This window comes from Stegostoma tigrinum, unplaced genomic scaffold (genome assembly GCF_030684315.1).
Source record: "Stegostoma tigrinum isolate sSteTig4 unplaced genomic scaffold, sSteTig4.hap1 scaffold_79, whole genome shotgun sequence".
Lineage (NCBI taxonomy): Eukaryota > Metazoa > Chordata > Chondrichthyes > Orectolobiformes > Stegostomatidae > Stegostoma > Stegostoma tigrinum.
In genome coordinates, this window is record NW_026728736.1 from 598,864 (window position 1) to 611,775 (window position 12,912).

At 48.3% G+C, this 12,912-nt stretch overlaps 1 protein-coding gene across 1 annotated transcript in view; it reads left to right on the top strand.

Moving 5' to 3' along the window:
• The window catches only part of LOC132209270 (utrophin-like), a 559,562-nt gene that overhangs the window by 51,994 nt on the left and 494,656 nt on the right, over positions 1-12,912 (top strand). The gene's annotated exons all lie outside the window — the stretch shown is intronic.

Genomic DNA, 12,912 nt, shown 5'->3' on the forward strand with positions numbered 1-12,912 from the left:
AGTGACTCTGTGAAATGGGATGCAGTGACTGAGTGAAATGGGGTGCAGTGACTGAGTGAAATGGGATTGCCGTGACTGTGGAAAGGAGATGCCGAGACTGAGGAAATGGGATGCAGTGACTGAGGGAAATGGGATGCAGTGACTGAGGGAAATGGAATGCAGTGACTGACGGAAATGGGATGCAGTGCCTGTTGGAAATTGGATCCTGCGACTGAAGGTAATGGTATGAAGTGACTGAGATAAATGGGATGCAGTGACTAATGGAAATGGGATGCAGTGAATGAGGGAAATGGGATTCAGTGACTGAGATGAATGGGACGCATTGACTGATGGAAATGGGATGCAGTGACTGAGGGTAATGGGTTGCAGTCACTGAGTGAAATGGGATGCTGTGACACTGTGGAATGGGATGCAGTGACTCAGTGGAATGTGACGCATTGACTGAGGGCAACGCGATGCAGTGACTGTGGTGAATGGCATGCAGTGAATGAGGGATAGGAGATGCAGTGAATGTGGGAAATGGGATGCTCTGACTGGGGGTAATGTGATGCAGTGACTGAGGGCAACGCGATGCAGTGACTGTGGTGAATGGCATGCAGTGAATGAGGGATAGGAGATGCAGTGAATGTGGGAAATTGGATGCAATGACTGATGGAAATCAGATGCAGTGTCTGAGGGAAATGGGATGCAGTGTCTGAGGGAAATGGGATGCTATGACTGAGCGTACTGGGATGCAGTGACTGAGGGTAATGGGATGTAGTGGCTGATGGTAATGGGATGCAGTGACTGAGGTGAAATGGGCTGCAGAGACTGAGTGAAATGGCATGCAGTGATTGAGGAACGGCGATGCAGTGACTGTGGGAAATGGGATGCAGTGACTGATGGAAATGGGATGCAGTGACTGAGGACAATGGGATGCAGTGACTGAGTGAACTGTGATTCAGTCACTGAGTGAACTGTGATTCAGTCACTGAGTGAACTGTGATTCAGTCACTGTGATGCAGTGGCTGACTGAAATGAGATGCAGTGACTGAGGGACATGGGATGCAGTGACTGAGGGACATGGGATGCAGTGACTGAGGGACATGGGATGCAGTGACTGAGGGACATGGGATGCAGTGACTGAGGGACATGGGATGCAGTGACAGAGGTACTGGGAAGGAGTGACTGAGTTAATAGGGAATCAGTGCCCGAGCGGGCTTGGGTTGCAGTGACTGAGGGAAGTGGGATACAGTGACTGAGGGACATCGGATCCTGTGACACACGGACATGGGATGCAGTGACTGAGGGAAATGGGATGCAGTGAATTAGTGAAATGAGATGCAGTGACTGATGGAAATTGGATGCAGTGACAGAGTGACATGCGCTGCAGTGCCTGATGGAAATGTGATGCTGTTACTGTGGGACATGGGATGCAGTGACTGTGGTACTGGGAGGGAGTGACTGAGTTAATGGGGATGCAGTGCCCGAGCGGGCTTGGGGTGCAGTGACTGAGTGAAATGGGATGCAGTGACTGATGGAAATGGGATGCAGTGACTCAGTGAAATGAGATACATTGACTGAGTGAAATGGAATGCAGTAACTGAGGGAAATGGGATGCAGTGAATGAGGGAAATGGGATGCTTTGACTGAGTGAAATGAGATGCAGTGACTGATGGCAATGGGATGCAGTAACTGAGGGACATGGGATGCAGTGACTGAGGGACATGGGATGCAGTGACTGAGGGACATGGGATGCAGTGAATGAGGGACGTGGGATGCAGTGAATGAGGGACGTGGGATGCAGTGACTGAGGGACATGGGATGCAGTGACTGCGTGAAATGGGATGCGGTGACTGAGTGAAATGAGATGCAGTGACTGAGGAGAATGGGATGCAGTGACTGAGGGAAATGGGATGCAGTGACTGGGAAATGGGATGCAGTGATTGATGGAAATGGGACGCAGTGACTAAGTGAAATGGGATGCAGTGACTGATGGAAAGGAGATGCAGTGACTCTGTGAAATGGGATGCAGTGACTGAGTGAAATGGGATGCAGTGACTGAGTGAAATGGGATTGCCATGACTGTGGAAAGGAGATGCAGTGACTGAGGAAATGGGATGCAGTGACTGAGGAAATGGGATGCAGTGACTGAGGGAAATGGGATGCACTGACTGAGTGAACTGGGATGCAGTGACTGATGGAAATGGTATGCAGTGACTGAGGGAAATGGGATGCAGTGACTGACGGAAATGGAATGCAGTGTCTGTTGGAAATGGGATCCTGCGACTGAAGGTAATGGGATGCCGTGACTGAGGGTAATGGGATGCAGTGACTGGGAAATGAGATGCAGTGACTATGGGAAATGGGACGCAGTGACTGAGTGAAATGGGACACAGTGACTGATGGAAAGGAGATGCAGTGACTCTGTGAAATGGGATGCAGTGACTGAGTGAAATGGGATGCAGTGACTGAGTGAAATGGGATGCAGTGACTGATGGAAATGGAATGCCGTGACTGAGGGAAATGGGATGCAGTGACTGACTGAAATGGGAAGCAGTGACTGATGGAAATGAGACGCCGTGACTTGGGGAAAGGAGATGCAGTGACTGTGGGAAATGGGATGCAGTGACTTACGGAAATGGGATGCACTGACAGAGTGACATGCGCTGCAGTGCCAGATGGAAATGTGATGCAGTTACTGTGGGACATGGGATGCAGTGACTGAGGCTCTGGGAAGGAGTGACTGAGTTAATAGGGATGCAGTGCCCGAGGGGGCTTGGGGTGCAGTGACTGAGGGGAATGGGATGCAGTGACTGACGGAAATGGGATGCAGTGTCTGTGTGAAATGGGATCCTGCCACTGAAGGTAATGGGATGCAGTGACTGAGGGTAATGTGATGCAGTGACTGAGTGAAATGGGATGCAGTGACTGAGGGGAATCGGCTGCAGTGAATGAGGACAATGGGATGCAGTGACTGGGAAATGGGATGCAGTGACTATGGGGAATGGGACGCAGTGACTATGGGGAATGGGACGCAGTGACTGAGGGAAATGGGATGCAGTGACTGGGAAATGGGATGCAGTGACTGAGTGAAATGGGATGCAGTGACTGAGTGAAATGGGATTGCCGTGACGGATGGAAATGGGATGCCCTGACTGAGTGTAAGGTGAAGCATTGAGTGAAATGGGATGCAGTGGCTGTGTGAAATGGGATGCAGTGGCTGTGTGAACTGGGATGCAGTGGCTGTGTGAATAGGGATGCAGTGACTGAGGGAAAGGAGATGCATTGTCTGTTTTAAATGGGATGCTGCGACTAAAGTGAATGGGATGCCGTGTCTGTGGGGAATGGGATGCAGTGTCTGTGGGGAATGGGATGCAGTGACTGTGGGGAATGGGATGCAGTGACTGTGGGGAATGGGGTGCAGCGACTGTGGGGAATGAGATGCAGTGACTGAGACAAATGGGATGCAGTGACTGATGGAAATGGGATGCAGTGAATGATGGAAATGGGATTCAGTGATTGTGGGGAATGGGATGCAGTGACTGAGGGAAATGGGATTCAGTGACTGAGATAAATGGGATTCAGTGACTGAGATAAATGGGATGCAGTGACTGATGGAAATGGGATGCAGTGAATGAGGGAAATGGGATTCAGTGACTGATGGAAATGGGATGCAGTGACTGAGGGAAAGGAGATGCAGTGACTGTGGGAAATGGCATACTGTGACTCAGGGTAATGGGATGCAGTGACTCAGTGGAATGTGACGCATTGACTGAGGGAAAGGAGATGCAGTGAATGTGGGAAATGGGATGCTCTGACTTTGGGTAATGTGATGCAGTGACTGAGGGCAACGCGATGCAGTGACTGTGGTTAATGGGATGCAGTGAATGAGGGATAGGAGATGCAGTGAATGTGGGAAATTGGATGCAATGACTGAGGGAAATGGGATGCAGTGACTGATGGAAATCAGATGCAGTGTCTGAGGGAAATGGGATGCAGTGACTGAGGGTAATGGGATGCAGTGACTGAGGGTAATGGGATGCAGTGACTGAGGGTAATGGGATGCAGTGACTGAGGGTAATGGGATGCAGTGACTGAATGAAATGGGATGCAGTGACTGAGGGGAATGGGATGCAGTGACTGAGGGGAATGGGATGCAGTGACTTTGTGAAAATGGATGCACTGACTGAGGGAAGTGGGATGCAGTGACTGAGGGAAATGGGATGCAGTGACTGTGGTTAATGGGATGCAGTGAATGAGGGATAGGAGATGCAGTGAATGTGGGAAATTGGATGCAATGACTGAGGGAAATGGGATGCAGTGACTGATGGAAATCAGATGCAGTGTCTGAGGGAAATGGGATGCAGTGACTGAGGGTAATGGGATGCAGTGACTGAGGGTAATGGGATGCAGTGACTGAGGGTAATGGGATGCAGTGACTGAGGGTAATGGGATGCAGTGACTGAATGAAATGGGATGCAGTGACTGAGGGGAATGGGATGCAGTGACTGAGGGGAATGGGATGCAGTGACTTTGTGAAAATGGATGCACTGACTGAGGGAAGTGGGATGCAGTGACTGAGGGAAATGGGATGCAGTGAATGTGGGAAATGGGATGCAGTGACTGTGTTAACTGGGATGCGGTGACTATGTGAACTGGGATGCAGTGGCTGAGTGAAATGGGATGCAGTGGCTGAGTGAAATGGGATGCAGTGGGGAGTGAAATGGGATGCAGTGACTGGTGGAAATGAGATGCAGTGACTTAGGGAAAGGAAATGCAGTGTCTGTGGGAAATGGGATGCTGCGACTGAGGGTAATGGGATGCAGTGACTGATGGAAACGGATGCAGTGACTGAGTGAAAAGGGATGCAGTGACTGAGGTACTGGGAAGGAGTGACTGAATTAATCGGGATGCAGTGCCCGAGCGGGCTTGGGGTGCAGTGACTGAGTGAAATGGGATGCAGTGACTTAAGGAATGGAAATGCAGTGTCTGTGGGAAATGGGATTCTGCGACTGAGGGAAATGGGATGGAGTGACTGACGGAAATGGGATGCAGTGACTGAACGAAATGGGATGCAGTGACTGAGTGAAATAGGTTGCAGTGACTGAGTGAAATGGGATGCAGTGACTGAGTGAAATGGGCTGCACTGACTGAGGGAAGTGGGATGCAGTGACTGAGGGAAGTGGGATGCAGTGACTGAGGGAAATGGGATGCAGTGAATGTGGGAAATGGGATGCAGTGACTGAGTGAAATGAGATGCAGTGACTGATGGAAATGGGATGCAGTGTCTGAGGGAAATGGGATGCTGTGACTGAGCGTACTGTGATGCAGTGACTGAGGGTAATGGGATGTAGTGACTGATGGTAATGGGATGCAGTGACTGAGGGAAATAGCCTGCAGTGACTGAGTGAAATGGGATGCAATGACTGAGGAAAGGAGATGCAGTGACTGTGGGAAATGGGAAGCGGTGACTGAGTGGAATGTGAAGCATTGAATGAGTGAAATGAGATGCAGTGACTGTTAGAAATGGGATGCAGTGGCTGTGTGAACTGGGATGCGGTGACTGTGTGTACTGGGATGCAGTGGCTGAGTGAAATGCGATGCAGTGACTCAGGTACTGGGAAGCAGTGACTGAATTAATAGGGATGAAGTGCCCGAGCGGGCTTGCGGTGCAGTGACTTAGGGAAATGGGATACAGTGCCGGAGTGAAATGTGATGCACTGACTGAGTGAAATGGGATGCAGTGACTGAATGGAATGGGATGCAGTGACTGAGTGGAATGGGATGCACTGACTGAGTGAAATGGGATGCAGTGTCTGATTGAAATGGGATGCAGTTAATGAGTGAAATGGGATGCAGTGACTGATGGAAATTGAATGCAGTGACAGAGTGACATGACCTGCAGTGCCTGATGGAAATGGGATGCAGTTTTTGTGGGACATGGGATGCAGTGACTGAGGTCCTGGGAAGGAGTGACTGAGTTAATGGGGAGGCAGTGCCCGAGCGGGCTTGGAGTACAGTGACTGAGGGAAATGGGATACAGTGGCTGAGAGAAATGGGATGCACTGTCTTCGTGAAATGGGATGCAGTGGCTGAGTGAAATGGGATGCAGTAACTGGTGGAAATGGGATGCTGTGACTGATCGAAATGGGATGCAGTGACTAACAGTAATTGGATGGAGTGACGGACGGTAATGGGTTGCAGTGACTGAGGGAAATGGGACGCAGTGTCAGAGTGAAATAGGATGCAGTCAATGAGTGAAATGGCCGGCAGTGATTGAGTGATGTGGGATGCAGTGACTGAGGGAAATGAGATGCAGTGGCTGAGTGAAATGGGATGCTCTGACTCTTGGAAATGGGATGCAGTGACTGTTGGAAATGGATTGCAGTGACTGTTGGCAATGGGATGCAGTCACTGTTGGAAATGGGATGCAGTGAGTGTGGGAAATGGGATGCAGTGACTGAGGGAAACGAGATGCAGTGACTGTGGGAAATGGCATACTGTGACTCAGGGTAATGGGATGTAGTGACTGAGGGGAATAGGATGCAGTGACTGAGTGAAATGGGATACTGTGACTGTGGAAAGGAGATGCAGTGACTACGGGAAATGGGATGCAGTGACTGAGTGAAATGGGATGCAGTGACTGAGTGAAATGGGATGCAGTGACTGAGGGTAATGGGATGCAGTGACTGATTGAAATGGGATGCAGTGACTGATGGAAATGGGATGCAGTGTCTGAGGGAAATGGGATGCTGTTACTGAGCGTACTGTGATGCAGTGACTGAGGGTAATGGGATGTAGTGACTGATGGTCATGGGATGCAGTGACTGAGAGAAATGGCCTGCAGTGACTGAGTGAAATGGGATGCAGTGACTGAGGAAAGGAGATGCACTGATTGTGGGAAATGGGAAGCAGTGACTGAGTGGAATGTGAAGCATTGAATGTGTGAAATGAGATGCAGTGACTGTTTGAAATGGGATGCAGGGGCTGTGTGAACTGGGACACGGTGACTGTGTGTACTGGGATGCAGTGGCTGAGTGAAATGCGATGCAGTGACTCAGGTACTGGGAAGGAGTGTTTGAATTAAGAGGGATGCAGTGCCCGAGCAGGCTTGGAGTGCAGTGACTTAGGGAAATGGGATACAGTGCCTGAGTGAAATGTGATGCACTGACTGAGTGAAATGGGATGCAGTGACTGAGTGGAATGGGATGCAGTGACTGAGTGGAATGAGATGCAGTGGGGAGTGAAATGGGATGCAGTGAATGAGTGAAATGCGCGCAGTGACTGATAGAAATCGGATACAGTGACTGATGGAACTGGGATGCAGTGACTGACGGAACTGGGATGCGGTGACTTTGTGAACTGGGATGCAGTGGCTGAGTGAAATGGGATGCAGTGGCTGAGTGAAATGGGATGCAGTGGGGAGTGAAATGGGATGCAGTGACTGGTGGAAATGAGATGCAGTGACTTAGGGAAAGGAAATGCAGTGTCTGTGGGAAATGGGATGCAGTGACTGAGGGTAATGGGATGCAGTGACTGAGGGTAATGGGATGCAGTGACTGAGGGTAATGGGATGCAGTGACTGAGTGAAAATGGATGCAGTGACTGAGTGAAATGCGATGCAGTGACTGAGGTACTGGGAAGGAGTGACTGAGCTAATAGAGATGCAGTGCCCGAGCGGGCTTGGGGTGCAGTGACTGAGTGAAATGCGATGCAGTGACTTAAGGAATGGAAATGCAGTGTCTGTCGGATATAGGATGCTGCGACTGAGGGAAATGGGATGGAGTGACTGACGAAAATGGGATTCAGTGTCTGTGGGAAATGGGATGCTGCGACTGAGGGTAATGGGATGCAGTGACTGATGGAAATGGATGCAGTGACTGAGTGAAATGGGATGCAGTGACTGATTGAAATGGGATGCACTGACTGAGGGAAGTGGGATGCAGTGACTGAGGGAAGTGGGATGCAGTGACTGAGGGAAATGGGATGCAGTGACTGTGGGAAATGGGATGCAGTGACTGACGGAAATGGGATGCAGTGTCTGTTTGAAATGGGATCCTGCGACTGAAGTTAATGGGATGCAGTGACTGAGGGTAATGGGATGCAGTGACTGAGTGAAATGGAATGCAGTGACTGAGTGAAATGGGATGCAGTGACTGAGGACAATGGGATGCAGTGACTGAGGACAATGGGATGCAATGACTGAGGGCAATGGGATGCAGTGACTGAGGGCAATGGGATGCAGTGACTGAGGGAAATGGGATGCAGTGACTGGGAAATGGGATGCAGTGACAGTGGGAAATGGGATGCAGTGACTGATGGAAATGGGACGCAGTGACTGAGTGAAATGGGACGCAGTGACTGAGTGAAATGGAATTGCCGTGACTGTAGAAAGGAGATGCATTGACTGAGGAAATGGGATGCAGTGAATGAGTGAAATGCGCGCAGTGACTGATAGAAATCGGATACAGTGACTGATGGAACTGGGATGCAGTGACTGACGGAACTGGGATGCGGTGACTTTGTGAACTGGGATGCAGTGGCTGAGTGAAATGGGATGCAGTGACTGAGTGGAATGGGATGCAGTGACTGAGTGGAATGGGATGCAGTGACTGAGTGAAATGGGATGCAGTGACTGAGTGAAATGCGATGCAGTGACTGCGTGAAATGAGATGCAGTGGGGAATGAAATGGGATGCAGTGACTGGTGGAAATAAGATGCAGTGTCTGGTGGAAATGAAATGCAGTGTCTGTGGGAAATGGCTGCTGGGACTGAGGGTAATGGGATGCAGTGACTGATGGAAATGGAAGCAGTGACTGAGTGAAATGGGATGCAGTGACGGAGGTACTGGGAAGGAGTGACTGAGTTAATAGGGATGCAGTGCCCGAGCGGGCTTGGGGTGCAGTAACTTAGGGAAATGGGATACAGTGCCTGAGTGAAATGTGACGCACTGACTGAATGAAATGGGATGCAGTGACTGAGTGAAATGCGATGCAGTGACTGAGTTAAATGAGATGCAGTGACTGCGTGAAATGGGATGCAGTGAATGAGTGAAATGAGATGCAGTGACTGAGTGAAATGGGATGCAGTGCGGCGTGAAATGGGATGCAGTGACTGAGGTACTGGGAAGGAGTGACTGAGTTTATAGGGATGCAGTGCCCGAGTGGGCTTGGGGTGCAGTGACTGAGTGAAATGGGATGCAGTGACTGCGTGAAATGGGATGCAGTGAATGAGTGAAATGAGATGCAGTGATTGAGTGAAATGCGCGCAGTGACTGATAGAAATCGGATACAGTGACTGATGGAACTGGGATGCAATGACTGACGGAAGTGGGATGCGGTGACTGTGTGAACTGGGATGTGGTGACTGTGTTAACTGGGATGCGGTGACTATGTGAACTGGGATGCAGTGGCTGAGTGAAATGGGATGCAGTGGCTGAGTGAAATGGGATGCAGTGCGGAGTGAAATGGGATGCAGTGACTGGTGGAAATGAGATGCAGTGACGAAGGGAAAGGAAATGCAGTGTCTGTGGGAAATGGGATGCTGCGACTGAGGGTAATGGGATGCAGTGACTGATGGAAATGGATGCAGTGACTGAGTGAAATGGGATGCAGTGACTGAGTGAAATGCGATGCAGTGACTGAGGTACTGGGAAGGAGTGACTGAGTTTATAGGGATGCAGTGACTGACGGAAATGGGATGCAGTGACTGAGTGAAATGAGATGCAGTGTCTGATGGAAATGGTATGCAGTGACTGAGGGAAATGGGATGCAGTGACTGACGGAGATGGGATGCAGTGTCTGTTTGAAATGGGATCCTGCGACTGAAGTTAATGGGATGCAGTGACTGAGGGTAATGGGATGCAGTGACTGAGTGGAATGGGAAGCAGTGACTGCGTGAAATGGGATGCAGTGAATGAGTGAAATGAGATGCAGTGACTGAGGGAAATGCGCGCAGTGACTGATAGAAATCGGATACAGTGATTGATGGAACTGGGATGCAGTGACTGAAGGAAATGGGATGCGGTGACTTTGTGTACTGGGATGTGGTGACTGTGTGAACTGGGATGCGGTGACTATGTGAACTGGGATGCAGTGGCTGAGTGAAATGGGATGCAGTGACTGAGTGAAATGGGATGCAGTGACTGAGGACAATGGGATGCAGTGACTGAGGGCAATGGGATGCAGTGACTGAGTGGAATGGGAAGCAGTGACTGCGTGAAATGGGATGCAGTGAATGAGTGAAATGAGATGCAGTGACTGAGGGAAATGCGCGCAGTGACTGATAGAAATCGGATACAGTGATTGACAAATTAAAATGATGAGACATTTTTATTCTCTTAATGATAAAACTCAAATTTCCAACTCACCTATGTCAACTCCTGTGCTGTGACATGTCTTTACAGATTGAAAGGTGCATTTTATTTCAGTTGGCATGATTCTTGGATTTCTGCCAGACTTCAGCAGTTTGAGGTTTGCTGTGACAATTCCATGCCTTTTGACCTTCAACACAATCACAATGAAAATGACGTGGAAATTACAATATGGATACTGTGTGTGTGTCTGTGTGTGTGTGTGTGTGTGTGTGTGTGTGTGTGTGTGTGTGTGTGTGTGTGTGTGTGTGTGTGTGTATATACCTTGTGATATTTGATATAATCATTTGATATAATCAGTGGCGTTACTTTGGAGAGGTTTTGATCTCCCCTTTCAATATTGAAGTAGAATGTAAAGCTCTTCCAGAAGTTCGCTCATGACATAGAACATCAGTCTGATGAAAACCTCCCTCTTCCCCTTGCTACTATCTACTTGTTATTGCAGTATCAGTTTCTGAGACATGCCTTAGAATCCATTAAAGACGTGAATAAAGGCAAACAGTTGCCACTCACTCTAACCAACGTTTTTGTATAAAGATTTTACCCTCTACGTGGATATGAGTCTTAATCCCATGTGCCCACTCTGTTCCAGTGAATGCTTTATTCATCCTTACTTTGACCACTTGCTTAACCTATTCCTAAATATTGACTTGGCTGCCTGTTCAGTCATTAATTCTGGTTGCACGTTTTGAACTCTATGTGTTTGATGCAGCAGTTGGAAACAAGGGCTTGTGCTGCTTTAGTTATACCATCAATAGAGACTTTAAATAGTCATTAAAGAAAGGAAGAACTGGCACTGAATAAATTACCTGGGGCTTTTTTGTATTCATTCTTAGAATGGAGCTGCTGCTGGCTGGCCACTATTTATTGCCCACTCATAGCTGCCCTTGACAAGGTGTTGGTGAGCTGCCTTCTTGAACCATGGCTTGGAGGGCAACTTGCAGGTGGTGGTATTCCCACAAATTTGCTGCCCTTATCCTTCTAGATGGTAGTATTTATGAAAGTGTTGGTTTCTAAAGAGCCTTGGTGAATTTATGCAGGGGATTTTGTAGATGATGTGCACAGCTGCTACTTCCCATCACTGGTGGAGGGAATGAATTTTTCTCGCTATTGCTTTGTTAACTGTAGCAGCTTGCTGTGCCTAAATTGACTGCTGCATTTCCTGACATTGCAATAGTGACTACACTTCCAAAATATGAATACTGCTGAGAAAAGGCATATATTGCTCCAGTTTTTCAACTTGCACTTAACAGGACAATTCACATCAAATACAATGTAAAAGGATCAACTATTATAGTAAATAAGAAGTGAGTCCTGGTGTTTTCCCTGTGGAAACACCTCAGAGTCCACTGTAATTGCTTTATTCATCTTTACTTCAACCATTTGCTGTACCTGTTCCTAAATATTGATGTGGTTCCACTTCCAAATGAATCAGCACTCTCTTTGTGTACAGCTTTTCCCTTCACTTCTTGCAAATTGCCCCAATAAGTGCAAGATGAAAAGGATAAACAAAATGTATATTTTTCAAGTTCTGTATTACCAACTGATTACTGCCAAAATACTTCATTGGCTGTAAAGTGCTTTGGAATGTCCTGAGGTCATGAAAGGGAAGAAAGAGAAGGCTTTCTTTCTTAACATTGTGCATTTCACAGCTTTAGGATATCCCAAACAACTTCTGGCCAAGAGAATAGTTGAGCATTGGAGTCACTGTCGTAATGTGGAAACATGGCAGTCCATTTGTGCACAGTGAGATCTCACAAACGGCAACATCACAGTGACCAGAAAACCCCTTCAGTAATATCAGTTCAGAGCTTAGTATTGACCAAAACACCAGGATAACTCTGCTTGACAACAGAGGCATTATATTACCTGAGAGGGAATACGAGTATTTAACAACTAGACACCTGAAGCCACAATTTCCAAGGGTAGAGTGTTGGTTCGAATGGTATCATCCAAAGGTCAGCACCTCCAACAATGGAGCACTGGGTATGTTAGCCGAGATTTTCTTCTCAGGTCTATAGATCCTGACTTGAACAATGACATTCTGTCTTAATGGTTGGAGTGAAACCCACTGAGCTGCAGCTAATATCCAATGATTGATCTGTATAGTGAGTGAAAGGAAAATGGTGTAAACACCACACTGTGCAGCCTGCTCTCATTCACTCACTCGGAGCAAATTTTCAGAAACTTGCCAGTAGATTGTGAGTGCACCTTCTTATTAAGCTGCTGCTTGTAGCCGCTCCTGCCAGGAGACCTGCTGTCATGGTGTGCCAATTCTGTCTGTCTTATGCCACCCTCATACATCGGTTGTGGTTTGTTGGCAGCCATTCTGTGACACCACTCTGTGACCTGTTCCTGGGAAGATAGGGTTCTCCTGTGAGGAATGATCGGATCTGTACCGGTTGGAACTTAGAAGAATGAGAATTGACCCTATGGCAATACATAAAATCCTGAGGGGACTTGATACATTGTGTACAGGGAAAATGTTTCCTCTTGTGAGGGAATCTCAAAAAAGGGGGTACAATTTAAGAACAGGAGGTCTTCTTTCTATGATGGAG